The sequence below is a fragment of the Ambystoma mexicanum genome, chromosome 6q (genome assembly GCF_040938575.1).
Source record: "Ambystoma mexicanum isolate Mex_15411 chromosome 6q, UKY_AmexF1_1, whole genome shotgun sequence".
NCBI classification, from domain to species: Eukaryota; Metazoa; Chordata; class Amphibia; order Caudata; family Ambystomatidae; genus Ambystoma; species Ambystoma mexicanum.
The window spans coordinates 1,629,946,511-1,629,974,373 of record NC_090937.1 but is presented as its reverse complement, the minus strand read 5'-3'; the positions used below and the strand labels follow the sequence as shown (position 1 = coordinate 1,629,974,373).

Here is a 27,863-nt window from a genome sequence, read left to right as displayed (position 1 = left end):
CCCAACATTTCCCCGGGACCCCTTAAAAAAGGAGCTTGGTTTTAAGTTTGGTTTGATTGAACAGTACATTTTGTTGGCTGGGCTGGGACCCTCTCCTATTTAGCGCAAGAGTGGAACGAGGCAGCAAGTTCAAGGAATGACATTGCATCCAGGCACTTACAGCTCTTTGTGCCCTAATGCCATGACACAAAAACATAATTTGAAAAAAGTTAGCAGAGGATGGTTTCGATCCATCGACCTCTGGGTTATGGGCCCAGCACGCTTCCGCTGCGCCACTCTGCTGGTTGGAGAACAAAAGCTTTTCTGGGCTTTTACAGCCTACAAACCGACAACCCTAGACCCATTTTCGAGTGAAGCGGGCAGTAGGCCTTACAAAGCCAAACAACCTGCAACCACGCACTCCCATCCCATGGCCTTTTGCAGACAGGCCTCATTTCTCTAGCTCACACCCTAACTGCCAACACCCCTTCCCCTTCTCTCTCTGTCTCTCTCTCTCATTCTCTCTCTCTCGCAAATAGATACTTTACTTCCCAGGTGCAACAAAACAAGCCTTCTCGAGCTGGCAGATATGGGAAGGAAGGAAGGAAGGGCCAGTTTGGAAACTCAACTCAATTACCATAAATCCCCTGCTAAGGGTTATGGGAGGGAGGAATGAAGGAACTTTGCTTCAGGGAAAGGGCTGCTGCTGCTTCAGCATGTGAGGAGCGCAGCCACACGTTTCACCTTCTTCAGTATGTTGGTTTACAGGATGAGAGAGATCCTGAAACCTCACTCTAATAGGCTGAGGTGCTGTGCTCGGTGGCCTGCTGGGACCTTGGCCCGTCAGGGCAAGGCGAATAGGCCTTTGTCAGGCCTTTGTCGGGGAGGGGCCAGGAGCCCTGCTCGCTTCAATCCCCTCACCGATAGACAGTTGCAGAAACTAGGATGCAAGAACCTTTCCTGGATGGGGTTTTGATTTTCACGAAAAGAGTGTCAGCTTTGCTTTCAGCATGAGTCTGATTTCCAAAAAATGCATTTTGAACAATTTAAAGATTTGATCTGCGTTGGCCGGGAATCGAACCCGGGTCAACTGCTTGGAAGGCAGCTATGCTCACCACTATACCACCAACGCCTGCCTGTCTGGGCTATCTGATGGAGCGGCCCTTAGAAATAAGAATAAGTCATTGGCTGGGAATGAAAAAAGCTTGCGTTTGACGCAGAAGCAGTTCGCATCATGAGGTCTTGCCGGTCAGCCCAACATTTCCCCGGGACCCCTTAAAAAAGGAGCTTGGTTTTAAGTTTGGTTTGATTGAACAGTACATTTTGTTGGCTGGGCTGGGACCCTCTCCTATTTAGCGCAAGAGTGGAACGAGGCAGCAAGTTCAAGGAATGACATTGCATCCAGGCACTTACAGCTCTTTGTGCCCTAATGCCATGACACAAAAACATAATTTGAAAAAAGTTAGCAGAGGATGGTTTCGATCCATCGACCTCTGGGTTATGGGCCCAGCACGCTTCCGCTGCGCCACTCTGCTGGTTGGAGAACAAGAGCTTTTCTGGGCTTTTACAGCCTACAAACCGACAACCCTAGACCCAGTTTCGAGTGAAGCGGGCAGTAGGCCTTACAAAGCCAAACAACCTGCAACCACGCACTCCCATCCCATGGCCTTTTGCAGACAGGCCTCATTTCTCTAGCTCACACCCTAACTGCCAACACCCCTTCCCCTTCTCTCTCTGTCTCTCTCTCTCTGTCTCTCTCTCTCATTCTCTCTCTCTCGCAAATAGATACTTTACTTCCCAGGTGCAACAAAACAAGCCTTCTCGAGCTGGCAGATATGGGAAGGAAGGAAGGAAGGGCCAGTTTGGAAACTCAACTCAATTACCATAAATCCCCTGCTAAGGGTTATGGGAGGGAGGAATGAAGGAACTTTGCTTCAGGGAAAGGGCTGCTGCTGCTTCAGCATGTGAGGAGCGCAGCCACACGTTTCACCTTCTTCAGTATGTTGGTTTACAGGATGAGAGAGATCCTGAAACCTCACTCTAATAGGCTGAGGTGCTGTGCTCGGTGGCCTGCTGGGACCAAGGCCCGTCAGGTCAAGGCGAATAGGCCTTTGTCAGGCCTTCGTCAGGGCTTTGTCGGGGAGGGGCCAGGAGCCCTGCTCGCTTCAATCCCCTCACCGATAGACAGTTGCAGAAACTAGGATGCAAGAACCTTTCCTGGATGGGGTTTTGATTTTCACGAAAAGTGTGTCAGCTTTGCTTTCAGCATGAGTCTGATTTCCAAAAAATGCATTTTGAACAATTTAAAGATTTGATCTGCGTTGGCCGGGAATCGAACCCGGGTCAACTGCTTGGAAGGCAGCTATGCTCACCACTATACCACCAACGCCTGCCTGTCTGGGCTATCTGATGGAGCGGCCCTTAGAAATAAGAATAAGTCATTGGCTGGGAATGAAAAAAGCTTGCGTTTGACGCAGAAGCAGTTCGCATCATGAGGTCTTGCCGGTCAGCCCAACATTTCCCCGGGACCCCTTAAAAAAGGAGCTTGGTTTTAAGTTTGGTTTGATTGAACAGTACATTTTGTTGGCTGGGCTGGGACCCTCTCCTATTTAGCGCAAGAGTGGAACGAGGCAGCAAGTTCAAGGAATGACATTGCATCCAGGCACTTACAGCTCTTTGTGCCCTAATGCCATGACACAAAAACATAATTTGAAAAAAGTTAGCAGAGGATGGTTTTGATCCATCGACCTCTGGGTTATGGGCCCAGCACGCTTCCGCTGCGTCACTCTGCTGGTTGGAGAACAAGAGCTTTTCTGGGCTTTTACAGCCTACAAACCGACAACCCTAGACCCAGTTTCGAGTGAAGCGGGCAGTAGGCCTTACAAAGCCAAACAACCTGCAACCACGCACTCCCATCCCATGGCCTTTTGCAGACAGGCCTCATTTCTCTAGCTCACACCCTAACTGCCAACACCCCTTCCCCTTCTCTCTCTGTCTCTCTCTCTCTGTCTCTCTCTCTCATTCTCTCTCTCTCGCAAATAGATACTTTACTTCCCAGGTGCAACAAAACAAGCCTTCTCGAGCTGGCAGATATGGGAAGGAAGGAAGGAAGGGCCAGTTTGGAAACTCAACTCAATTACCATAAATCCCCTGCTAAGGGTTATGGGAGGGAGGAATGAAGGAACTTTGCTTCAGGGAAAGGGCTGCTGCTGCTTCAGCATGTGAGGAGCGCAGCCACACGTTTCACCTTCTTCAGTATGTTGGTTTACAGGATGAGAGAGATCCTGAAACCTCACTCTAATAGGCTGAGGTGCTGTGCTCGGTGGCCTGCTGGGACCAAGGCCCGTCAGGGCAAGGCGAATAGGCCTTTGTCAGGCCTTCGTCAGGGCTTTGTCGGGGAGGGGCCAGGAGCCCTGCTCGCTTCAATCCCCTCACCGATAGACAGTTGCAGAAACTAGGATACAAGAACCTTTCCTGGATGGGGTTTTGATTTTCACGAAAAGTGTGTCAGCTTTGCTTTCAGCATGAGTCTGATTTCCAAAAAATGCATTTTGAACAATTTAAAGATTTGATCTGCGTTGGCCGGGAATCGAACCCGGGTCAACTGCTTGGAAGGCAGCTATGCTCACCACTATACCACCAACGCCTGCCTGTCTGGGCTATCTGATGGAGCGGCCCTTAGAAATAAGAATAAGTCATTGGCTGGGAATGAAAAAAGCTTGCGTTTGACGCAGAAGCAGTTCGCATCATGAGGTCTTGCCGGTCAGCCCAACATTTCCCCGGGACCCCTTAAAAAAGGAGCTTGGTTTTAAGTTTGGTTTGATTGAACAGTACATTTTGTTGGCTGGGCTGGGACCCTCTCCTATTTAGCGCAAGAGTGGAACGAGGCAGCAAGTTCAAGGAATGACATTGCATCCAGGCACTTACAGCTCTTTGTGCCCTAATGCCATGACACAAAAACATAATTTGAAAAAAGTTAGCAGAGGATGGTTTCGATCCATCGACCTCTGGGTTATGGGCCCAGCACGCTTCCGCTGCGCCACTCTGCTGGTTGGAGAACAAGAGCTTTTCTGGGCTTTTACAGCCTACAAACCGACAACCCTAGACCCAGTTTCGAGTGAAGCGGGCAGTAGGCCTTACAAAGCCAAACAACCTGCAACCAGGCACTCCCATCCCATGGCCTTTTGCAGACAGGCCTCATTTCTCTAGCTCACACCCTAACTGCCAACACCCCTTCCCCTTCTCTCTCTGTCACTCTCTCTCTGTCTCTCTCTCTCATTCTCTCTCTCTCGCAAATAGATACTTTACTTCCCAGGTGCAACAAAACAAGCCTTCTCGAGCTGGCAGATATGGGAAGGAAGGAAGGAAGGGCCAGTTTGGAAACTCAACTCAATTACCATAAATCCCCTGCTAAGGGTTATGGGAGGGAGGAATGAAGGAACTTTGCTTCAGGGAAAGGGCTGCTGCTGCTTCAGCATGTGAGGAGCGCAGCCACACGTTTCACCTTCTTCAGTATGTTGGTTTACAGGATGAGAGAGATCCTGAAACCTCACTCTAATAGGCTGAGGTGCTGTGCTCGGTGGCCTGCTGGGACCAAGGCCCGTCAGGGCAAGGCGAATAGGCCTTTGTCAGGCCTTCGTCAGGGCTTTGTCGGGGAGGGGCCAGGAGCCCTGCTCGCTTCAATCCCCTCACCGATAGACAGTTGCAGAAACTAGGATGCAAGAACCTTTCCTGGATGGGGTTTTGATTTTCACGAAAAGTGTGTCAGCTTTGCTTTCAGCATGAGTCTGATTTCCAAAAAATGCATTTTGAACAATTTAAAGATTTGATCTGCGTTGGCCGGGAATCGAACCCGGGTCAACTGCTTGGAAGGCAGCTATGCTCACCACTATACCACCAACCCCTGCCTGTCTGGGCTATCTGATGGAGCGGCCCTTAGAAATAAGAATAAGTCATTGGCTGGGAATGAAAAAAGCTTGCGTTTGACGCAGAAGCAGTTCGCATCATGAGGTCTTGCCGGTCAGCCCAACATTTCCCCGGGACCCCTTAAAAAAGGAGCTTGGTTTTAAGTTTGGTTTGATTGAACAGTACATTTTGTTGGCTGGGCTGGGACCCTCTCCTATTTAGCGCAAGAGTGGAACGAGGCAGCAAGTTCAAGGAATGACATTGCATCCAGGCACTTACAGCTCTTTGTGCCCTAATGCCATGACACAAAAACATAATTTGAAAAAAGTTAGCAGAGGATGGTTTCGATCCATCGACCTCTGGGTTATGGGCCCAGCACGCTTCCGCTGCGCCACTCTGCTGGTTGGAGAACAAGAGCTTTTCTGGGCTTTTACAGCCTACAAACCGACAACCCTAGACCCAGTTTCGAGTGAAGCGGGCAGTAGGCCTTACAAAGCCAAACAACCTGCAACCACGCACTCCCATCCCATGGCCTTTTGCAGACAGGCCTCATTTCTCTAGCTCACACCCTAACTGCCAACACCCCTTCCCCTTCTCTCTCTGTCTCTCTCTCTCTGTCTCTCTCTCTCATTCTCTCTCTCTCGCAAATAGATACTTTACTTCCCAGGTGCAACAAAACAAGCCTTCTCGAGCTGGCAGATATGGGAAGGAAGGAAGGAAGGGCCAGTTTGGAAACTCAACTCAATTACCATAAATCCCCTGCTAAGGGTTATGGGAGGGAGGAATGAAGGAACTTTGCTTCAGGGAAAGGGCTGCTGCTGCTTCAGCATGTGAGGAGCGCAGCCACACGTTTCACCTTCTTCAGTATGTTGGTTTACAGGATGAGAGAGATCCTGAAACCTCACTCTAATAGGCTGAGGTGCTGTGCTCGGTGGCCTGCTGGGACCAAGGCCCGTCAGGGCAAGGCGAATAGGCCTTTGTCAGGCCTTCGTCAGGGCTTTGTCGGGGAGGGGCCAGGAGCCCTGCTCGCTTCAATCCCCTCACCGATAGACAGTTGCAGAAACTAGGATGCAAGAACCTTTCCTGGATGGGGTTTTGATTTTCACGAAAAGTGTGTCAGCTTTGCTTTCAGCATGAGTCTGATTTCCAAAAAATGCATTTTGAACAATTTAAAGATTTGATCTGCGTTGGCCGGGAATCGAACCCGGGTCAACTGCTTGGAAGGCAGCTATGCTCACCACTATACCACCAACGCCTGCCTGTCTGGGCTATCTGATGGAGCGCCCCTTAGAAATAAGAATAAGTCATTGGCTGGGAATGAAAAAAGCTTGCGTTTGACGCAGAAGCAGTTCGCATCATGAGGTCTTGCCGGTCAGCCCAACATTTCCCCGGGACCCCTTAAAAAAGGAGCTTGATTTTAAGTTTGGTTTGATTGAACAGTACATTTTGTTGGCTGGGCTGGGACCCTCTCCTATTTAGCGCAAGAGTGGAACGAGGCAGCAAGTTCAAGGAATGACATTGCATCCAGGCACTTACAGCTCTTTGTGCCCTAATGCCATGACACAAAAACATAATTTGAAAAAAGTTAGCAGAGGATGGTTTCGATCCATCGACCTCTGGGTTATGGGCCCAGCACGCTTCCGCTGCGCCACTCTGCTGGTTGGAGAACAAAAGCTTTTCTGGGCTTTTACAGCCTACAAACCGACAACCCTAGACCCATTTTCGAGTGAAGCGGGCAGTAGGCCTTACAAAGCCAAACAACCTGCAACCACGCACTCCCATCCCATGGCCTTTTGCAGACAGGCCTCATTTCTCTAGCTCACACCCTAACTGCCAACACCCCTTCCCCTTCTCTCTCTGTCTCTCTCTCTCTGTCTCTCTCTCTCATTCTCTCTCTCTCGCAAATAGATACTTTACTTCCCAGGTGCAACAAAACAAGCCTTCTCGAGCTGGCAGATATGGGAAGGAAGGAAGGAAGGGCCAGTTTGGAAACTCAACTCAATTACCATAAATCCCCTGCTAAGGGTTATGGGAGGGAGGAATGAAGGAACTTTGCTTCAGGGAAAGGGCTGCTGCTGCTTCAGCATGTGAGGAGCGCAGCCACACGTTTCACCTTCTTCAGTATGTTGGTTTACAGGATGAGAGAGATCCTGAAACCTCACTCTAATAGGCTGAGGTGCTGTGCTCGGTGGCCTGCTGGGACCTTGGCCCGTCAGGGCAAGGCGAATAGGCCTTTGTCAGGCCTTTGTCGGGGAGGGGCCAGGAGCCCTGCTCGCTTCAATCCCCTCACCGATAGACAGTTGCAGAAACTAGGATGCAAGAACCTTTCCTGGATGGGGTTTTGATTTTCACGAAAAGTGTGTCAGCTTTGCTTTCAGCGTGAGTCTGATTTCCAAAAAATGCATTTTGAACAATTTAAAGATTTGATCTGCGTTGGCCGGGAATCGAACCGGGGTCAACTGCTTGGAAGGCAGCTATGCTCACCACTATACCACCAACGCCTGCCTGTCTGGGCTATCTGATGGAGCGGCCCTTAGAAATAAGAATAAGTCATTGGCTGGGAATGAAAAAAGCTTGCGTTTGACGCAGAAGCAGTTCGCATCATGAGGTCTTGCCGGTCAGCCCAACATTTCCCCGGGACCCCTTAAAAAAGGAGCTTGGTTTTAAGTTTGGTTTGATTGAACAGTACATTTTGTTGGCTGGGCTGGGACCCTCTCCTATTTAGCGCAAGAGTGGAACGAGGCAGCAAGTTCAAGGAATGACATTGCATCCAGGCACTTACAGCTCTTTGTGCCCTAATGCCATGACACAAAAACATAATTTGAAAAAAGTTAGCAGAGGATGGTTTCGATCCATCGACCTCTGGGTTATGGGCCCAGCACGCTTCCGCTGCGCCACTCTGCTGGTTGGAGAACAAGAGCTTTTATGGGCTTTTACAGCCTACAAACCGACAACCCTAGACCCAGTTTCGAGTGAAGCGGGCAGTAGGCCTTACAAAGCCAAACAACCTGCAACCACGCACTCCCATCCCATGGCCTTTTGCAGACAGGCCTCATTTCTCTAGCTCACACCCTAACTGCCAACACCCCTTCCCCTTCTCTCTCTGTCTCTCTCTCTCTGTCTCTCTCTCTCATTCTCTCTCTCTCGCAAATAGATACTTTACTTCCCAGGTGCAACAAAACAAGCCTTCTCGAGCTGGCAGATATGGGAAGGAAGGAAGGAAGGGCCAGTTTGGAAACTCAACTCAATTACCATAAATCCCCTGCTAAGGGTTATGGGAGGGAGGAATGAAGGAACTTTGCTTCAGGGAAAGGGCTGCTGCTGCTTCAGCATGTGAGGAGCGCAGCCACACGTTTCACCTTCTTCAGTATGTTGGTTTACAGGATGAGAGAGATCCTGAAACCTCACTCTAATAGGCTGAGGTGCTGTGCTCGGTGGCCTGCTGGGACCAAGGCCCGTCAGGGCAAGGCGAATAGGCCTTTGTCAGGCCTTCGTCAGGGCTTTGTCGGGGAGGGGCCAGGAGCCCTGTTCGCTTCAATCCCCTCACCGATAGACAGTTGCAGAAACTAGGATGCAAGAACCTTTCCTGGATGGGGTTTTGATTTTCACGAAAAGTGTGTCAGCTTTGCTTTCAGCATGAGTCTGATTTCCAAAAAATGCATTTTGAACAATTTAAAGATTTGATCTGCGTTGGCCGGGAATCGAACCCGGGTCAACTGCTTGGAAGGCAGCTATGCTCACCACTATACCACCAACGCCTGCCTGTCTGGGCTATCTGATGGAGCGGCCCTTAGAAATAAGAATAAGTCATTGGCTGGGAATGAAAAAAGCTTGCGTTTGACGCAGAAGCAGTTCGCATCATGAGGTCTTGCCGGTCAGCCCAACATTTCCCCGGGACCCCTTAAAAAAGGAGCTTGGTTTTAAGTTTGGTTTGATTGAACAGTACATTTTGTTGGCTGGGCTGGGACCCTCTCCTATTTAGCGCAAGAGTGGAACGAGGCAGCAAGTTCAAGGAATGACATTGCATCCAGGCACTTACAGCTCTTTGTGCCCTAATGCCATGACACAAAAACATAATTTGAAAAAAGTTAGCAGAGGATGGTTTCGATCCATCGACCTCTGGGTTATGGGCCCAGCACGCTTCCGCTGCGCCACTCTGCTGGTTGGAGAACAAAAGCTTTTCTGGGCTTTTACAGCCTACAAACCGACAACCCTAGACCCATTTTCGAGTGAAGCGGGCAGTAGGCCTTACAAAGCCAAACAACCTGCAACCACGCACTCCCATCCCATGGCCTTTTGCAGACAGGCCTCATTTCTCTAGCTCACACCCTAACTGCCAACACCCCTTCCCCTTCTCTCTCTGTCTCTCTCTCTCTGTCTCTCTCTCTCATTCTCTCTCTCTCGCAAATAGATACTTTACTTCCCAGGTGCAACAAAACAAGCCTTCTCGAGCTGGCAGATATGGGAAGGAAGGAAGGAAGGGCCAGTTTGGAAACTCAACTCAATTACCATAAATCCCCTGCTAAGGGTTATGGGAGGGAGGAATGAAGGAACTTTGCTTCAGGGAAAGGGCTGCTGCTGCTTCAGCATGTGAGGAGCGCAGCCACACGTTTCACCTTCTTCAGTATGTTGGTTTACAGGATGAGAGAGATCCTGAAACCTCACTCTAATAGGCTGAGGTGCTGTGCTCGGTGGCCTGCTGGGACCAAGGCCCGTCAGGGCAAGGCGAATAGGCCTTTGTCAGGCCTTCGTCAGGGCTTTGTCGGGGAGGGGCCAGGAGCCCTGCTCGCTTCAATCCCCTCACCGATAGACAGTTGCAGAAACTAGGATGCAAGAACCTTTCCTGGATGGGGTTTTGATTTTCACGAAAAGTGTGTCAGCTTTGCTTTCAGCATGAGTCTGATTTCCAAAAAATGCATTTTGAACAATTTAAAGATTTGATCTGCGTTGGCCGGGAATCGAACCCGGGTCAACTGCTTGGAAGGCAGCTATGCTCACCACTATACCACCAACGCCTGCCTGTCTGGGCTATCTGATGGAGCGGCCCTTAGAAATAAGAATAAGTCATTGGCTGGGAATGAAACAAGCTTGCGTTTGTCGCAGAAGCAGTTCGCATCATGAGGTCTTGCCGGTCAGCCCAACATTTCCCCGGGAATCCTTAAAAAAGGAGCTTGGTTTTAAGTTTGGTTTGATTGAACAGTACATTTTGTTGGCTGGGCTGGGACCCTCTCCTATTTAGCGCAAGAGTGGAACGAGGCAGCAAGTTCAAGGAATGACATTGCATCCAGGCACTTACAGCTCTTTGTGCCCTAATGCCATGACACAAAAACATAATTTGAAAAAAGTTAGCAGAGGATGGTTTCGATCCATCGACCTCTGGGTTATGGGCCCAGCACGCTTCCGCTGCGCCACTCTGCTGGTTGGAGAACAAGAGCTTTTATGGGCTTTTACAGCCTACAAACCGACAACCCTAGACCCAGTTTCGAGTGAAGCGGGCAGTAGGCCTTACAAAGCCAAACAACCTGCAACCACGCACTCCCATCCCATGGCCTTTTGCAGACAGGCCTCATTTCTCTAGCTCACACCCTAACTGCCAACACCCCTTCCCCTTCTCTCTCTGTCTCTCTCTCTCTGTCTCTCTCTCTCATTCTCTCTCTCTCGCAAATAGATACTTTACTTCCCAGGTGCAACAAAACAAGCCTTCTCGAGCTGGCAGATATGGGAAGGAAGGAAGGAAGGGCCAGTTTGGAAACTCAACTCAATTACCATAAATCCCCTGCTAAGGGTTATGGGAGGGAGGAATGAAGGAACTTTGCTTCAGGGAAAGGGCTGCTGCTGCTTCAGCATGTGAGGAGCGCAGCCACACGTTTCACCTTCTTCAGTATGTTGGTTTACAGGATGAGAGAGATCCTGAAACCTCACTCTAATAGGCTGAGGTGCTGTGCTCGGTGGCCTGCTGGGACCTTGGCCCGTCAGGGCAAGGCGAATAGGCCTTTGTCAGGCCTTTGTCGGGGAGGGGCCAGGAGCCCTGCTCGCTTCAATCCCCTCACCGATAGACAGTTGCAGAAACTAGGATGCAAGAACCTTTCCTGGATGGGGTTTTGATTTTCACGAAAAGTGTGTCAGCTTTGCTTTCAGCATGAGTCTGATTTCCAAAAAATGCATTTTGAACAATTTAAAGATTTGATCTGCGTTGGCCGGGAATCAAACCCGGGTCAACTGCTTGGAAGGCAGCTATGCTCACCACTATACCACCAAAGCCTGCCTGTATGGGCTATCTGATGGAGCGGCCCTTAGAAATAAGAATAAGTCATTGGCTGGGAATGAAAAAAGCTTGCGCGTTTGACGCAGAAGCAGTTCGCATCATGAGGTCTTGCCGGTCAGCCCAACATTTCCCCGGGACCCCTTAAAAAAGGAGCTTGGTTTTAAGTTTGGTTTGATTGAACAGTACATTTTGTTGGCTGGGCTGGGACCCTCTCCTATTTAGCGCAAGAGTGGAACGAGGCAGCAAGTTCAAGGAATGACATTGCATCCAGGCACTTACAGCTCTTTGTGCCCTAATGCCATGACACAAAAACATAATTTGAAAAAAGTTAGCAGAGGATGGTTTCGATCCATCGACCTCTGGGTTATGGGCCCAGCACGCTTCCGCTGCGCCACTCTGCTGGTTGGAGAACAAAAGCTTTTCTGGGCTTTTACAGCCTACAAACCGACAACCCTAGACCCATTTTCGAGTGAAGCGGGCAGTAGGCCTTACAAAGCCAAACAACCTGCAACCACGCACTCCCATCCCATGGCCTTTTGCAGACAGGCCTCATTTCTCTAGCTCACACCCTAACTGCCAACACCCCTTCCCCTTCTCTCTCTGTCTCTCTCTCTCTGTCTCTCTCTCTCATTCTCTCTCTCTCGCAAATAGATACTTTACTTCCCAGGTGCAACAAAACAAGCCTTCTCGAGCTGGCAGATATGGGAAGGAAGGAAGGAAGGGCCAGTTTGGAAACTCAACTCAATTACCATAAATCCCCTGCTAAGGGTTATGGGAGGGAGGAATGAAGGAACTTTGCTTCAGGGAAAGGGCTGCTGCTGCTTCAGCATGTGAGGAGCGCAGCCACACGTTTCACCTTCTTCAGTATGTTGGTTTACAGGATGAGAGAGATCCTGAAACCTCACTCTAATAGGCTGAGGTGCTGTGCTCGGTGGCCTGCTGGGACCTTGGCCCGTCAGGGCAAGGCAAATAGGCCTTTGTCAGGCCTTTGTCGGGGAGGGGCCAGGAGCCCTGCTCGCTTCAATCCCCTCACCGATAGACAGTTGCAGAAACTAGGATGCAAGAACCTTTCCTGGATGGGGTTTTGATTTTCACGAAAAGTGTGTCAGCTTTGCTTTCAGCATGAGTCTGATTTCCAAAAAATGCATTTTGAACAATTTAAAGATTTGATCTGCGTTGGCCGGGAATCGAACCGGGGTCAACTGCTTGGAAGGCAGCTATGCTCACCACTATACCACCAACGCCTGCCTGTCTGGGCTATCTGATGGAGCGGCCCTTAGAAATAAGAATAAGTCATTGGCTGGGAATGAAAAAAGCTTGCGTTTGACGCAGAAGCAGTTCGCATCATGAGGTCTTGCCGGTCAGCCCAACATTTCCCCGGGACCCCTTAAAAAAGGAGCTTGGTTTTAAGTTTGGTTTGATTGAACAGTACATTTTGTTGGCTGGGCTGGGACCCTCTCCTATTTAGCGCAAGAGTGGAACGAGGCAGCAAGTTCAAGGAATGACATTGCATCCAGGCACTTACAGCTCTTTGTGCCCTAATGCCATGACACAAAAACATAATTTGAAAAAAGTTAGCAGAGGATGGTTTCGATCCATCGACCTCTGGGTTATGGGCCCAGCACGCTTCCGCTGCGCCACTCTGCTGGTTGGAGAACAAGAGCTTTTATGGGCTTTTACAGCCTACAAACCGACAACCCTAGACCCAGTTTCGAGTGAAGCGGGCAGTAGGCCTTACAAAGCCAAACAACCTGCAACCACGCACTCCCATCCCATGGCCTTTTGCAGACAGGCCTCATTTCTCTAGCTCACACCCTAACTGCCAACACCCCTTCCCCTTCTCTCTCTGTCTCTCTCTCTCTGTCTCTCTCTCTCATTCTCTCTCTCTCGCAAATAGATACTTTACTTCCCAGGTGCAACAAAACAAGCCTTCTCGAGCTGGCAGATATGGGAAGGAAGGAAGGAAGGGCCAGTTTGGAAACTCAACTCAATTACCATAAATCCCCTGCTAAGGGTTATGGGAGGGAGGAATGAAGGAACTTTGCTTCAGGGAAAGGGCTGCTGCTGCTTCAGCATGTGAGGAGCGCAGCCACACGTTTCACCTTCTTCAGTATGTTGGTTTACAGGATGAGAGAGATCCTGAAACCTCACTCTAATAGGCTGAGGTGCTGTGCTCGGTGGCCTGCTGGGACCAAGGCCCGTCAGGGCAAGGCGAATAGGCCTTTGTCAGGCCTTCGTCAGGGCTTTGTCGGGGAGGGGCCAGGAGCCCTGCTCGCTTCAATCCCCTCACCGATAGACAGTTGCAGAAACTAGGATGCAAGAACCTTTCCTGGATGGGGTTTTGATTTTCACGAAAAGTGTGTCAGCTTTGCTTTCAGCATGAGTCTGATTTCCAAAAAATGCATTTTGAACAATTTAAAGATTTGATCTGCGTTGGCCGGGAATCGAACCCGGGTCAACTGCTTGGAAGGCAGCTATGCTCACCACTATACCACCAACGCCTGCCTGTCTGGGCTATCTGATGGAGCGGCCCTTAGAAATAAGAATAAGTCATTGGCTGGGAATGAAAAAAGCTTGCGTTTGACGCAGAAGCAGTTCGCATCATGAGGTCTTGCCGGTCAGCCCAACATTTCCCCGGGACCCCTTAAAAAAGGAGCTTGGTTTTAAGTTTGGTTTGATTGAACAGTACATTTTGTTGGCTGGGCTGGGACCCTCTCCTATTTAGCGCAAGAGTGGAACGAGGCAGCAAGTTCAAGGAATGACATTGCATCCAGGCACTTACAGCTCTTTGTGCCCTAATGCCATGACACAAAAACATAATTTGAAAAAAGTTAGCAGAGGATGGTTTCGATCCATCGACCTCTGGGTTATGGGCCCAGCACGCTTCCGCTGCGCCACTCTGCTGGTTGGAGAACAAAAGCTTTTCTGGGCTTTTACAGCCTACAAACCGACAACCCTAGACCCATTTTCGAGTGAAGCGGGCAGTAGGCCTTACAAAGCCAAACAACCTGCAACCACGCACTCCCATCCCATGGCCTTTTGCAGACAGGCCTCATTTCTCTAGCTCACACCCTAACTGCCAACACCCCTTCCCCTTCTCTCTCTGTCTCTCTCTCTCTGTCTCTCTCTCTCATTCTCTCTCTCTCGCAAATAGATACTTTACTTCCCAGGTGCAACAAAACAAGCCTTCTCGAGCTGGCAGATATGGGAAGGAAGGAAGGAAGGGCCAGTTTGGAAACTCAACTCAATTACCATAAATCCCCTGCTAAGGGTTATGGGAGGGAGGAATGAAGGAACTTTGCTTCAGGGAAAGGGCTGCTGCTGCTTCAGCATGTGAGGAGCGCAGCCACACGTTTCACCTTCTTCAGTATGTTGGTTTACAGGATGAGAGAGATCCTGAAACCTCACTCTAATAGGCTGAGGTGCTGTGCTCGGTGGCCTGCTGGGACCAAGGCCCGTCAGGGCAAGGCGAATAGGCCTTTGTCAGGCCTTCGTCAGGGCTTTGTCGGGGAGGGGCCAGGAGCCCTGCTCGCTTCAATCCCCTCACCGATAGACAGTTGCAGAAACTAGGATGCAAGAACCTTTCCTGGATGGGGTTTTGATTTTCACGAAAAGTGTGTCAGCTTTGCTTTCAGCATGAGTCTGATTTCCAAAAAATGCATTTTGAACAATTTAAAGATTTGATCTGCGTTGGCCGGGAATCGAACCGGGGTCAACTGCTTGGAAGGCAGCTATGCTCACCACTATACCACCAACGCCTGCCTGTCTGGGCTATCTGATGGAGCGGCCCTTAGAAATAAGAATAAGTCATTGGCTGGGAATGAAAAAAGCTTGCGTTTGACGCAGAAGCAGTTCGCATCATGAGGTCTTGCCGGTCAGCCCAACATTTCCCCGGGACCCCTTAAAAAAGGAGCTTGGTTTTAAGTTTGGTTTGATTGAACAGTACATTTTGTTGGCTGGGCTGGGACCCTCTCCTATTTAGCGCAAGAGTGGAACGAGGCAGCAAGTTCAAGGAATGACATTGCATCCAGGCACTTACAGCTCTTTGTGCCCTAATGCCATGACACAAAAACATAATTTGAAAAAAGTTAGCAGAGGATGGTTTCGATCCATCGACCTCTGGGTTATGGGCCCAGCACGCTTCCGCTGCGCCACTCTGCTGGTTGGAGAACAAGAGCTTTTATGGGCTTTTACAGCCTACAAACCGACAACCCTAGACCCAGTTTCGAGTGAAGCGGGCAGTAGGCCTTACAAAGCCAAACAACCTGCAACCACGCACTCCCATCCCATGGCCTTTTGCAGACAGGCCTCATTTCTCTAGCTCACACCCTAACTGCCAACACCCCTTCCCCTTCTCTCTCTGTCTCTCTCTCTCTGTCTCTCTCTCTCATTCTCTCTCTCTCGCAAATAGATACTTTACTTCCCAGGTGCAACAAAACAAGCCTTCTCGAGCTGGCAGATATGGGAAGGAAGGAAGGAAGGGCCAGTTTGGAAACTCAACTCAATTACCATAAATCCCCTGCTAAGGGTTATGGGAGGGAGGAATGAAGGAACTTTGCTTCAGGGAAAGGGCTGCTGCTGCTTCAGCATGTGAGGAGCGCAGCCACACGTTTCACCTTCTTCAGTATGTTGGTTTACAGGATGAGAGAGATCCTGAAACCTCACTCTAATAGGCTGAGGTGCTGTGCTCGGTGGCCTGCTGGGACCAAGGCCCGTCAGGGCAAGGCGAATAGGCCTTTGTCAGGCCTTCGTCAGGGCTTTGTCGGGGAGGGGCCAGGAGCCCTGCTCGCTTCAATCCCCTCACCGATAGACAGTTGCAGAAACTAGGATGCAAGAACCTTTCCTGGATGGGGTTTTGATTTTCACGAAAAGTGTGTCAGCTTTGCTTTCAGCATGAGTCTGATTTCCAAAAAATGCATTTTGAACAATTTAAAGATTTGATCTGCGTTGGCCGGGAATCGAACCCGGGTCAACTGCTTGGAAGGCAGCTATGCTCACCACTATACCACCAACGCCTGCCTGTCTGGGCTATCTGATGGAGCGGCCCTTAGAAATAAGAATAAGTCATTGGCTGGGAATGAAACAAGCTTGCGTTTGTCGCAGAAGCAGTTCGCATCATGAGGTCTTGCCGGTCAGCCCAACATTTCCCCGGGAATCCTTAAAAAAGGAGCTTGGTTTTAAGTTTGGTTTGATTGAACAGTACATTTTGTTGGCTGGGCTGGGACCCTCTCCTATTTAGCGCAAGAGTGGAACGAGGCAGCAAGTTCAAGGAATGACATTGCATCCAGGCACTTACAGCTCTTTGTGCCCTAATGCCATGACACAAAAACATAATTTGAAAAAAGTTAGCAGAGGATGGTTTCGATCCATCGACCTCTGGGTTATGGGCCCAGCACGCTTCCGCTGCGCCACTCTGCTGGTTGGAGAACAAGAGCTTTTATGGGCTTTTACAGCCTACAAACCGACAACCCTAGACCCAGTTTCGAGTGAAGCGGGCAGTAGGCCTTACAAAGCCAAACAACCTGCAACCACGCACTCCCATCCCATGGCCTTTTGCAGACAGGCCTCATTTCTCTAGCTCACACCCTAACTGCCAACACCCCTTCCCCTTCTCTCTCTGTCTCTCTCTCTCTGTCTCTCTCTCTCATTCTCTCTCTCTCGCAAATAGATACTTTACTTCCCAGGTGCAACAAAACAAGCCTTCTCGAGCTGGCAGATATGGGAAGGAAGGAAGGAAGGGCCAGTTTGGAAACTCAACTCAATTACCATAAATCCCCTGCTAAGGGTTATGGGAGGGAGGAATGAAGGAACTTTGCTTCAGGGAAAGGGCTGCTGCTGCTTCAGCATGTGAGGAGCGCAGCCACACGTTTCACCTTCTTCAGTATGTTGGTTTACAGGATGAGAGAGATCCTGAAACCTCACTCTAATAGGCTGAGGTGCTGTGCTCGGTGGCCTGCTGGGACCTTGGCCCGTCAGGGCAAGGCGAATAGGCCTTTGTCAGGCCTTTGTCGGGGAGGGGCCAGGAGCCCTGCTCGCTTCAATCCCCTCACCGATAGACAGTTGCAGAAACTAGGATGCAAGAACCTTTCCTGGATGGGGTTTTGATTTTCACGAAAAGTGTGTCAGCTTTGCTTTCAGCATGAGTCTGATTTCCAAAAAATGCATTTTGAACAATTTAAAGATTTGATCTGCGTTGGCCGGGAATCAAACCCGGGTCAACTGCTTGGAAGGCAGCTATGCTCACCACTATACCACCAAAGCCTGCCTGTATGGGCTATCTGATGGAGCGGCCCTTAGAAATAAGAATAAGTCATTGGCTGGGAATGAAAAAAGCTTGCGCGTTTGACGCAGAAGCAGTTCGCATCATGAGGTCTTGCCGGTCAGCCCAACATTTCCCCGGGACCCCTTAAAAAAGGAGCTTGGTTTTAAGTTTGGTTTGATTGAACAGTACATTTTGTTGGCTGGGCTGGGACCCTCTCCTATTTAGCGCAAGAGTGGAACGAGGCAGCAAGTTCAAGGAATGACATTGCATCCAGGCACTTACAGCTCTTTGTGCCCTAATGCCATGACACAAAAACATAATTTGAAAAAAGTTAGCAGAGGATGGTTTCGATCCATCGACCTCTGGGTTATGGGCCCAGCACGCTTCCGCTGCGCCACTCTGCTGGTTGGAGAACAAAAGCTTTTCTGGGCTTTTACAGCCTACAAACCGACAACCCTAGACCCATTTTCGAGTGAAGCGGGCAGTAGGCCTTACAAAGCCAAACAACCTGCAACCACGCACTCCCATCCCATGGCCTTTTGCAGACAGGCCTCATTTCTCTAGCTCACACCCTAACTGCCAACACCCCTTCCCCTTCTCTCTCTGTCTCTCTCTCTCTGTCTCTCTCTCTCATTCTCTCTCTCTCGCAAATAGATACTTTACTTCCCAGGTGCAACAAAACAAGCCTTCTCGAGCTGGCAGATATGGGAAGGAAGGAAGGAAGGGCCAGTTTGGAAACTCAACTCAATTACCATAAATCCCCTGCTAAGGGTTATGGGAGGGAGGAATGAAGGAACTTTGCTTCAGGGAAAGGGCTGCTGCTGCTTCAGCATGTGAGGAGCGCAGCCACACGTTTCACCTTCTTCAGTATGTTGGTTTACAGGATGAGAGAGATCCTGAAACCTCACTCTAATAGGCTGAGGTGCTGTGCTCGGTGGCCTGCTGGGACCTTGGCCCGTCAGGGCAAGGCAAATAGGCCTTTGTCAGGCCTTTGTCGGGGAGGGGCCAGGAGCCCTGCTCGCTTCAATCCCCTCACCGATAGACAGTTGCAGAAACTAGGATGCAAGAACCTTTCCTGGATGGGGTTTTGATTTTCACGAAAAGTGTGTCAGCTTTGCTTTCAGCATGAGTCTGATTTCCAAAAAATGCATTTTGAACATTTAAAGATTTGATCTGCGTTGGCCGGGAATCGATCCGGGGTCAACTGCTTGGAAGGCAGCTATGCTCACCACTATACCACCAACGCCTGCCTGTCTGGGCTATCTGATGGAGCGGCCCTTAGAAATAAGAATAAGTCATTGGCTGGGAATGAAAAAAGCTTGCGTTTGACGCAGAAGCAGTTCGCATCATGAGGTCTTGCCGGTCAGCCCAACATTTCCCCGGGACCCCTTAAAAAAGGAGCTTGGTTTTAAGTTTGGTTTGATTGAACAGTACATTTTGTTGGCTGGGCTGGGACCCTCTCCTATTTAGCGCAAGAGTGGAACGAGGCAGCAAGTTCAAGGAATGACATTGCATCCAGGCACTTACAGCTCTTTGTGCCCTAATGCCATGACACAAAAACATAATTTGAAAAAAGTTAGCAGAGGATGGTTTCGATCCATCGACCTCTGGGTTATGGGCCCAGCACGCTTCCGCTGCGCCACTCTGCTGGTTGGAGAACAAAAGCTTTTCTGGGCTTTTACAGCCTACAAACCGACAACCCTAGACCCATTTTCGAGTGAAGCGGGCAGTAGGCCTTACAAAGCCAAACAACCTGCAACCACGCACTCCCATCCCATGGCCTTTTGCAGACAGGCCTCATTTCTCTAGCTCACACCCTAACTGCCAACACCCCTTCCCCTTCTCTCTCTGTCTCTCTCTCTCTGTCTCTCTCTCTCATTCTCTCTCTCTCGCAAATAGATACTTTACTTCCCAGGTGCAACAAAACAAGCCTTCTCGAGCTGGCAGATATGGGAAGGAAGGAAGGAAGGGCCAGTTTGGAAACTCAACTCAATTACCATAAATCCCCTGCTAAGGGTTATGGGAGGGAGGAATGAAGGAACTTTGCTTCAGGGAAAGGGCTGCTGCTGCTTCAGCATGTGAGGAGCGCAGCCACACGTTTCACCTTCTTCAGTATGTTGGTTTACAGGATGAGAGAGATCCTGAAACCTCACTCTAATAGGCTGAGGTGCTGTGCTCGGTGGCCTGCTGGGACCAAGGCCCGTCAGGGCAAGGCGAATAGGCCTTTGTCAGGCCTTCGTCAGGGCTTTGTCGGGGAGGGGCCAGGAGCCCTGCTCGCTTCAATCCCCTCACCGATAGACAGTTGCAGAAACTAGGATGCAAGAACCTTTCCTGGATGGGGTTTTGATTTTCACGAAAAGTGTGTCAGCTTTGCTTTCAGCATGAGTCTGATTTCCAAAAAATGCATTTTGAACAATTTAAAGATTTGATCTGCGTTGGCCGGGAATAGAACCCGGGTCAACTGCTTGGAAGGCAGCTATGCTCACCACTATACCACCAACGCCTGCCTGTCTGGGCTATCTGATGGAGCGGCCCTTAGAAATAAGAATAAGTCATTGGCTGGGAATGAAAAAAGCTTGCGTTTGACACAGAAGCAGTTCGCATCATGAGGTCTTGCCGGTCAGCCCAACATTTCCCCGGGACCCCTTAAAAAAGGAGCTTGGTTTTAAGTTTGGTTTGATTGAACAGTACATTTTGTTGGCTGGGCTGGGACCCTCTCCTATTTAGCGCAAGAGTGGAACGAGGCAGCAAGTTCAAGGAATGACATTGCATCCAGGCACTTACAGCTCTTTGTGCCCTAATGCCATGACACAAAAACATAATTTGAAAAAAGTTAGCAGAGGATGGTTTCGATCCATCGACCTCTGGGTTATGGGCCCAGCACGCTTCCGCTGCGCCACTCTGCTGGTTGGAGAACAAGAGCTTTTATGGGCTTTTACAGCCTACAAACCGACAACCCTAGACCCAGTTTCGAGTGAAGCGGGCAGTAGGCCTTACAAAGCCAAACAACCTGCAACCACGCACTCCCATCCCATGGCCTTTTGCAGACAGGCCTCATTTCTCTAGCTCACACCCTAACTGCCAACACCCCTTCCCCTTCTCTCTCTGTCTCTCTCTCTCTGTCTCTCTCTCTCATTCTCTCTCTCTCGCAAATAGATACTTTACTTCCCAGGTGCAACAAAACAAGCCTTCTCGAGCTGGCAGATATGGGAAGGAAGGAAGGAAGGGCCAGTTTGGAAACTCAACTCAATTACCATAAATCCCCTGCTAAGGGTTATGGGAGGGAGGAATGAAGGAATTTTGCTTCAGGGAAAGGGCTGCTGCTGCTTCAGCATGTGAGGAGCGCAGCCACACGTTTCACCTTCTTCAGTATGTTGGTTTACAGGATGAGAGAGATCCTGAAACCTCACTCTAATAGGCTGAGGTGCTGTGCTCGGTGGCCTGCTGGGACCAAGGCCCGTCAGGGCAAGGCGAATAGGCCTTTGTCAGGCCTTTGTCGGGGAGGGGCCAGGAGCCCTGCTCGCTTCAATCCCCTCACCGATAGACAGTTGCAGAAACTAGGATGCAAGAACCTTTCCTGGATGGGGTTTTGATTTTCACGAAAAGTGTGTCAGCTTTGCTTTCAGCATGAGTCTGATTTCCAAAAAATGCATTTTGAACATTTAAAGATTTGATCTGCGTTGGCCGGGAATCGATCCGGGGTCAACTGCTTGGAAGGCAGCTATGCTCACCACTATACCACCAACGCCTGCCTGTCTGGGCTATCTGATGGAGCGGCCCTTAGAAATAAGAATAAGTCATTGGCTGGGAATGAAAAAAGCTTGCGTTTGACGCAGAAGCAGTTCGCATCATGAGGTCTTGCCGGTCAGCCCAACATTTCCCCGGGACCCCTTAAAAAACGGAGCTTGGTTTTAAGTTTGGTTTGATTGAACAGTACATTTTGTTGGCTGGGCTGGGACCCTCTCCTATTTAGCGCAAGAGTGGAACGAGGCAGCAAGTTCAAGGAATGACATTGCATCCAGGCACTTACAGCTCTTTGTGCCCTAATGCCATGACACAAAAACATAATTTGAAAAAAGTTAGCAGAGGATGGTTTCGATCCATCGACCTCTGGGTTATGGGCCCAGCACGCTTCCGCTGCGCCACTCTGCTGGTTGGAGAACAAAAGCTTTTCTGGGCTTTTACAGCCTACAAACCGACAACCCTAGACCCATTTTCGAGTGAAGCGGGCAGTAGGCCTTACAAAGCCAAACAACCTGCAACCACGCACTCCCATCCCATGGCCTTTTGCAGACAGGCCTCATTTCTCTAGCTCACACCCTAACTGCCAACACCCCTTCCCCTTCTCTCTCTGTCTCTCTCTCTCTGTCTCTCTCTCTCATTCTCTCTCTCTCGCAAATAGATACTTTACTTCCCAGGTGCAACAAAACAAGCCTTCTCGAGCTGGCAGATATGGGAAGGAAGGAAGGAAGGGCCAGTTTGGAAACTCAACTCAATTACCATAAATCCCCTGCTAAGGGTTATGGGAGGGAGGAATGAAGGAACTTTGCTTCAGGGAAAGGGCTGCTGCTGCTTCAGCATGTGAGGAGCGCAGCCACACGTTTCACCTTCTTCAGTATGTTGGTTTACAGGATGAGAGAGATCCTGAAACCTCACTCTAATAGGCTGAGGTGCTGTGCTCGGTGGCCTGCTGGGACCAAGGCCCGTCAGGGCAAGGCGAATAGGCCTTTGTCAGGCCTTCGTCAGGGCTTTGTCGGGGAGGGGCCAGGAGCCCTGCTCGCTTCAATCCCCTCACCGATAGACAGTTGCAGAAACTAGGATGCAAGAACCTTTCCTGGATGGGGTTTTGATTTTCACGAAAAGTGTGTCAGCTTTGCTTTCAGCATGAGTCTGATTTCCAAAAAATGCATTTTGAACAATTTAAAGATTTGATCTGCGTTGGCCGGGAATAGAACCCGGGTCAACTGCTTGGAAGGCAGCTATGCTCACCACTATACCACCAACGCCTGCCTGTCTGGGCTATCTGATGGAGCGGCCCTTAGAAATAAGAATAAGTCATTGGCTGGGAATGAAAAAAGCTTGCGTTTGACACAGAAGCAGTTCGCATCATGAGGTCTTGCCGGTCAGCCCAACATTTCCCCGGGACCCCTTAAAAAAGGAGCTTGGTTTTAAGTTTGGTTTGATTGAACAGTACATTTTGTTGGCTGGGCTGGGACCCTCTCCTATTTAGCGCAAGAGTGGAACGAGGCAGCAAGTTCAAGGAATGACATTGCATCCAGGCACTTACAGCTCTTTGTGCCCTAATGCCATGACACAAAAACATAATTTGAAAAAAGTTAGCAGAGGATGGTTTCGATCCATCGACCTCTGGGTTATGGGCCCAGCACGCTTCCGCTGCGCCACTCTGCTGGTTGGAGAACAAGAGCTTTTATGGGCTTTTACAGCCTACAAACCGACAACCCTAGACCCAGTTTCGAGTGAAGCGGGCAGTAGGCCTTACAAAGCCAAACAACCTGCAACCACGCACTCCCATCCCATGGCCTTTTGCAGACAGGCCTCATTTCTCTAGCTCACACCCTAACTGCCAACACCCCTTCCCCTTCTCTCTCTGTCTCTCTCTCTCTGTCTCTCTCTCTCATTCTCTCTCTCTCGCAAATAGATACTTTACTTCCCAGGTGCAACAAAACAAGCCTTCTCGAGCTGGCAGATATGGGAAGGAAGGAAGGAAGGGCCAGTTTGGAAACTCAACTCAATTACCATAAATCCCCTGCTAAGGGTTATGGGAGGGAGGAATGAAGGAACTTTGCTTCAGGGAAAGGGCTGCTGCTGCTTCAGCATGTGAGGAGCGCAGCCACACGTTTCACCTTCTTCAGTATGTTGGTTTACAGGATGAGAGAGATCCTGAAACCTCACTCTAATAGGCTGAGGTGCTGTGCTCGGTGGCCTGCTGGGACCAAGGCCCGTCAGGGCAAGGCGAATAGGCCTTTGTCAGGCCTTCGTCAGGGCTTTGTCGGGGAGGGGCCAGGAGCCCTGCTCGCTTCAATCCCCTCACCGATAGACAGTTGCAGAAACTAGGATGCAAGAACCTTTCCTGGATGGGGTTTTGATTTTCACGAAAAGTGTGTCAGCTTTGCTTTCAGCATGAGTCTGATTTCCAAAAAATGCATTTTGAACAATTTAAAGATTTGATCTGCGTTGGCCGGGAATCGAACCCGGGTCAACTGCTTGGAAGGCAGCTATGCTCACCACTATACCACCAACGCCTGCCTGTCTGGGCTATCTGATGGAGCGGCCCTTAGAAATAAGAATAAGTCATTGGCTGGGAATGAAAAAAGCTTGCGTTTGACGCAGAAGCAGTTCGCATCATGAGGTCTTGCCGGTCAGCCCAACATTTCCCCGGGACCCCTTAAAAAAGGAGCTTGGTTTTAAGTTTGGTTTGATTGAACAGTACATTTTGTTGGCTGGGCTGGGACCCTCTCCTATTTAGCGCAAGAGTGGAACGAGGCAGCAAGTTCAAGGAATGACATTGCATCCAGGCACTTACAGCTCTTTGTGCCCTAATGCCATGACACAAAAACATAATTTGAAAAAAGTTAGCAGAGGATGGTTTCGATCCATCGACCTCTGGGTTATGGGCCCAGCACGCTTCCGCTGCGCCACTCTGCTGGTTGGAGAACAAGAGCTTTTATGGGCTTTTACAGCCTACAAACCGACAACCCTAGACCCAGTTTCGAGTGAAGCGGGCAGTAGGCCTTACAAAGCCAAACAACCTGCAACCACGCACTCCCATCCCATGGCCTTTTGCAGACAGGCCTCATTTCTCTAGCTCACACCCTAACTGCCAACACCCCTTCCCCTTCTCTCTCTGTCTCTCTCTCTCTGTCTCTCTCTCTCATTCTCTCTCTCTCGCAAATAGATACTTTACTTCCCAGGTGCAACAAAACAAGCCTTCTCGAGCTGGCAGATATGGGAAGGAAGGAAGGAAGGGCCAGTTTGGAAACTCAACTCAATTACCATAAATCCCCTGCTAAGGGTTATGGGAGGGAGGAATGAAGGAACTTTGCTTCAGGGAAAGGGCTGCTGCTGCTTCAGCATGTGAGGAGCGCAGCCACACGTTTCACCTTCTTCAGTATGTTGGTTTACAGGATGAGAGAGATCCTGAAACCTCACTCTAATAGGCTGAGGTGCTGTGCTCGGTGGCCTGCTGGGACCAAGGCCCGTCAGGGCAAGGCGAATAGGCCTTTGTCAGGCCTTCGTCAGGGCTTTGTCGGGGAGGGGCCAGGAGCCCTGCTCGCTTCAATCCCCTCACCGATAGACAGTTGCAGAAACTAGGATACAAGAACCTTTCCTGGATGGGGTTTTGATTTTCACGAAAAGTGTGTCAGCTTTGCTTTCAGCATGAGTCTGATTTCCAAAAAATGCATTTTGAACAATTTAAAGATTTGATCTGCGTTGGCCGGGAATCGAACCCGGGTCAACTGCTTGGAAGGCAGCTATGCTCACCACTATACCACCAACGCCTGCCTGTCTGGGCTATCTGATGGAGCGGCCCTTAGAAATAAGAATAAGTCATTGGCTGGGAATGAAACAAGCTTGCGTTTGTCGCAGAAGCAGTTCGCATCATGAGGTCTTGCCGGTCAGCCCAACATTTCCCCGGGACCCCTTAAAAAAGGAGCTTGGTTTTAAGTTTGGTTTGATTGAACAGTACATTTTGTTGGCTGGGCTGGGACCCTCTCCTATTTAGCGCAAGAGTGGAACGAGGCAGCAAGTTCAAGGAATGACATTGCATCCAGGCACTTACAGCTCTTTGTGCCCTAATGCCATGACACAAAAACATAATTTGAAAAAAGTTAGCAGAGGATGGTTTCGATCCATCGACCTCTGGGTTATGGGCCCAGCACGCTTCCGCTGCGCCACTCTGCTGGTTGGAGAACAAGAGCTTTTATGGGCTTTTACAGCCTACAAACCGACAACCCTAGACCCAGTTTCGAGTGAAGCGGGCAGTAGGCCTTACAAAGCCAAACAACCTGCAACCACGCACTCCCATCCCATGGCCTTTTGCAGACAGGCCTCATTTCTCTAGCTCACACCCTAACTGCCAACACCCCTTCCCCTTCTCTCTCTGTCTCTCTCTCTCTGTCTCTCTCTCTCATTCTCTCTCTCTCGCAAATAGATACTTTACTTCCCAGGTGCAACAAAACAAGCCTTCTCGAGCTGGCAGATATGGGAAGGAAGGAAGGAAGGGCCAGTTTGGAAACTCAACTCAATTACCATAAATCCCCTGCTAAGGGTTATGGGAGGGAGGAATGAAGGAACTTTGCTTCAGGGAAAGGGCTGCTGCTGCTTCAGCATGTGAGGAGCGCAGCCACACGTTTCACCTTCTTCAGTATGTTGGTTTACAGGATGAGAGAGATCCTGAAACCTCACTCTAATAGGCTGAGGTGCTGTGCTCGGTGGCCTGCTGGGACCTTGGCCCGTCAGGGCAAGGCGAATAGGCCTTTGTCAGGCCTTTGTCGGGGAGGGGCCAGGAGCCCTGCTCGCTTCAATCCCCTCACCGATAGACAGTTGCAGAAACTAGGATGCAAGAACCTTTCCTGGATGGGGTTTTGATTTTCACGAAAAGTGTGTCAGCTTTGCTTTCAGCATGAGTCTGATTTCCAAAAAATGCATTTTGAACAATTTAAAGATTTGATCTGCGTTGGCCCGGAATCAAACCCAGGTCAACTGCTTGGAAGGCAGCTATGCTCACCACTATACCACCAACGCCTGCCTGTATGGGCTATCTGATGGAGCGGCCCTTAGAAATAAGAATAAGTCATTGGCTGGGAATGAAAAAAGCTTGCGCGTTTGACGCAGAAGCAGTTCGCATCATGAGGTCTTGCCGGTCAGCCCAACATTTCCCCGGGACCCCTTAAAAAAGGAGCTTGGTTTTAAGTTTGGTTTGATTGAACAGTACATTTTGTTGGCTGGGCTGGGACCCTCTCCTATTTAGCGCAAGAGTGGAACGAGGCAGCAAGTTCAAGGAATGACATTGCATCCAGGCACTTACAGCTCTTTGTGCCCTAATGCCATGACACAAAAACATAATTTGAAAAAAGTTAGCAGAGGATGGTTTCGATCCATCGACCTCTGGGTTATGGGCCCAGCACGCTTCCGCTGCGCCACTCTGCTGGTTGGAGAACAAAAGCTTTTCTGGGCTTTTACAGCCTACAAACCGACAACCCTAGACCCATTTTCGAGTGAAGCGGGCAGTAGGCCTTACAAAGCCAAACAACCTGCAACCACGCACTCCCATCCCATGGCCTTTTGCAGACAGGCCTCATTTCTCTAGCTCACACCCTAACTGCCAACACCCCTTCCCCTTCTCTCTCTGTCTCTCTCTCTCTGTCTCTCTCTCTCATTCTCTCTCTCTCGCAAATAGATACTTTACTTCCCAGGTGCAACAAAACAAGCCTTCTCGAGCTGGCAGATATGGGAAGGAAGGAAGGAAGGGCCAGTTTGGAAACTCAACTCAATTACCATAAATCCCCTGCTAAGGGTTATGGGAGGGAGGAATGAAGGAACTTTGCTTCAGGGAAAGGGCTGCTGCTGCTTCAGCATGTGAGGAGCGCAGCCACACGTTTCACCTTCTTCAGTATGTTGGTTTACAGGATGAGAGAGATCCTGAAACCTCACTCTAATAGGCTGAGGTGCTGTGCTCGGTGGCCTGCTGGGACCTTGGCCCGTCAGGGCAAGGCAAATAGGCCTTTGTCAGGCCTTTGTCGGGGAGGGGCCAGGAGCCCTGCTCGCTTCAATCCCCTCACCGATAGACAGTTGCAGAAACTAGGATGCAAGAACCTTTCCTGGATGGGGTTTTGATTTTCACGAAAAGTGTGTCAGCTTTGCTTTCAGCATGAGTCTGATTTCCAAAAAATGCATTTTGAACATTTAAAGATTTGATCTGCGTTGGCCGGGAATCGATCCGGGGTCAACTGCTTGGAAGGCAGCTATGCTCACCACTATACCACCAACGCCTGCCTGTCTGGGCTATCTGATGGAGCGGCCCTTAGAAATAAGAATAAGTCATTGGCTGGGAATGAAAAAAGCTTGCGTTTGACGCAGAAGCAGTTCGCATCATGAGGTCTTGCCGGTCAGCCCAACATTTCCCCGGGACCCCTTAAAAAAGGAGCTTGGTTTTAAGTTTGGTTTGATTGAACAGTACATTTTGTTGGCTGGGCTGGGACCCTCTCCTATTTAGCGCAAGAGTGGAACGAGGCAGCAAGTTCAAGGAATGACATTGCATCCAGGCACTTACAGCTCTTTGTGCCCTAATGCCATGACACAAAAACATAATTTGAAAAAAGTTAGCAGAGGATGGTTTCGATCCATCGACCTCTGGGTTATGGGCCCAGCACGCTTCCGCTGCGCCACTCTGCTGGTTGGAGAACAAAAGCTTTTCTGGGCTTTTACAGC

General features: G+C 49.9%; 10 non-coding genes across 10 annotated transcripts; all 10 read right to left on the bottom strand.

Annotated features, from left to right (window-relative positions):
• Positions 1 to 1,039: 1,039 nt before the first annotated feature.
• TRNAG-UCC (transfer RNA glycine (anticodon UCC)) lies at positions 1,040 to 1,111 on the bottom strand. The gene has a single exon. It is a non-coding gene; the product is annotated as a tRNA-Gly (tRNA).
• A 1,185-nt stretch (positions 1,112 to 2,296) lies between these two features.
• TRNAG-UCC (transfer RNA glycine (anticodon UCC)) lies at positions 2,297 to 2,368 on the bottom strand. The gene has a single exon. It is a non-coding gene; the product is annotated as a tRNA-Gly (tRNA).
• Positions 2,369 to 3,553: 1,185 nt separating this feature from the next.
• TRNAG-UCC (transfer RNA glycine (anticodon UCC)) lies at positions 3,554 to 3,625 on the bottom strand. Its single transcript has one exon. It is a non-coding gene; the product is annotated as a tRNA-Gly (tRNA).
• A 2,442-nt stretch (positions 3,626 to 6,067) lies between these two features.
• On the bottom strand, positions 6,068 to 6,139 carry TRNAG-UCC (transfer RNA glycine (anticodon UCC)). Its single transcript has one exon. It is a non-coding gene; the product is annotated as a tRNA-Gly (tRNA).
• A 2,431-nt stretch (positions 6,140 to 8,570) lies between these two features.
• Positions 8,571 to 8,642, bottom strand: TRNAG-UCC (transfer RNA glycine (anticodon UCC)). Its single transcript has one exon. It is a non-coding gene; the product is annotated as a tRNA-Gly (tRNA).
• A 1,185-nt stretch (positions 8,643 to 9,827) lies between these two features.
• TRNAG-UCC (transfer RNA glycine (anticodon UCC)) lies at positions 9,828 to 9,899 on the bottom strand. The gene has a single exon. It is a non-coding gene; the product is annotated as a tRNA-Gly (tRNA).
• Positions 9,900 to 13,578: 3,679 nt separating this feature from the next.
• TRNAG-UCC (transfer RNA glycine (anticodon UCC)) lies at positions 13,579 to 13,650 on the bottom strand. Its single transcript has one exon. It is a non-coding gene; the product is annotated as a tRNA-Gly (tRNA).
• Positions 13,651 to 16,092: 2,442 nt separating this feature from the next.
• Positions 16,093 to 16,164, bottom strand: TRNAG-UCC (transfer RNA glycine (anticodon UCC)). The gene has a single exon. It is a non-coding gene; the product is annotated as a tRNA-Gly (tRNA).
• A 7,438-nt stretch (positions 16,165 to 23,602) lies between these two features.
• Positions 23,603 to 23,674, bottom strand: TRNAG-UCC (transfer RNA glycine (anticodon UCC)). The gene has a single exon. It is a non-coding gene; the product is annotated as a tRNA-Gly (tRNA).
• Positions 23,675 to 24,859: 1,185 nt separating this feature from the next.
• Positions 24,860 to 24,931, bottom strand: TRNAG-UCC (transfer RNA glycine (anticodon UCC)). The gene has a single exon. It is a non-coding gene; the product is annotated as a tRNA-Gly (tRNA).
• Between the last annotated feature and the right edge of the window lie 2,932 nt (positions 24,932 to 27,863).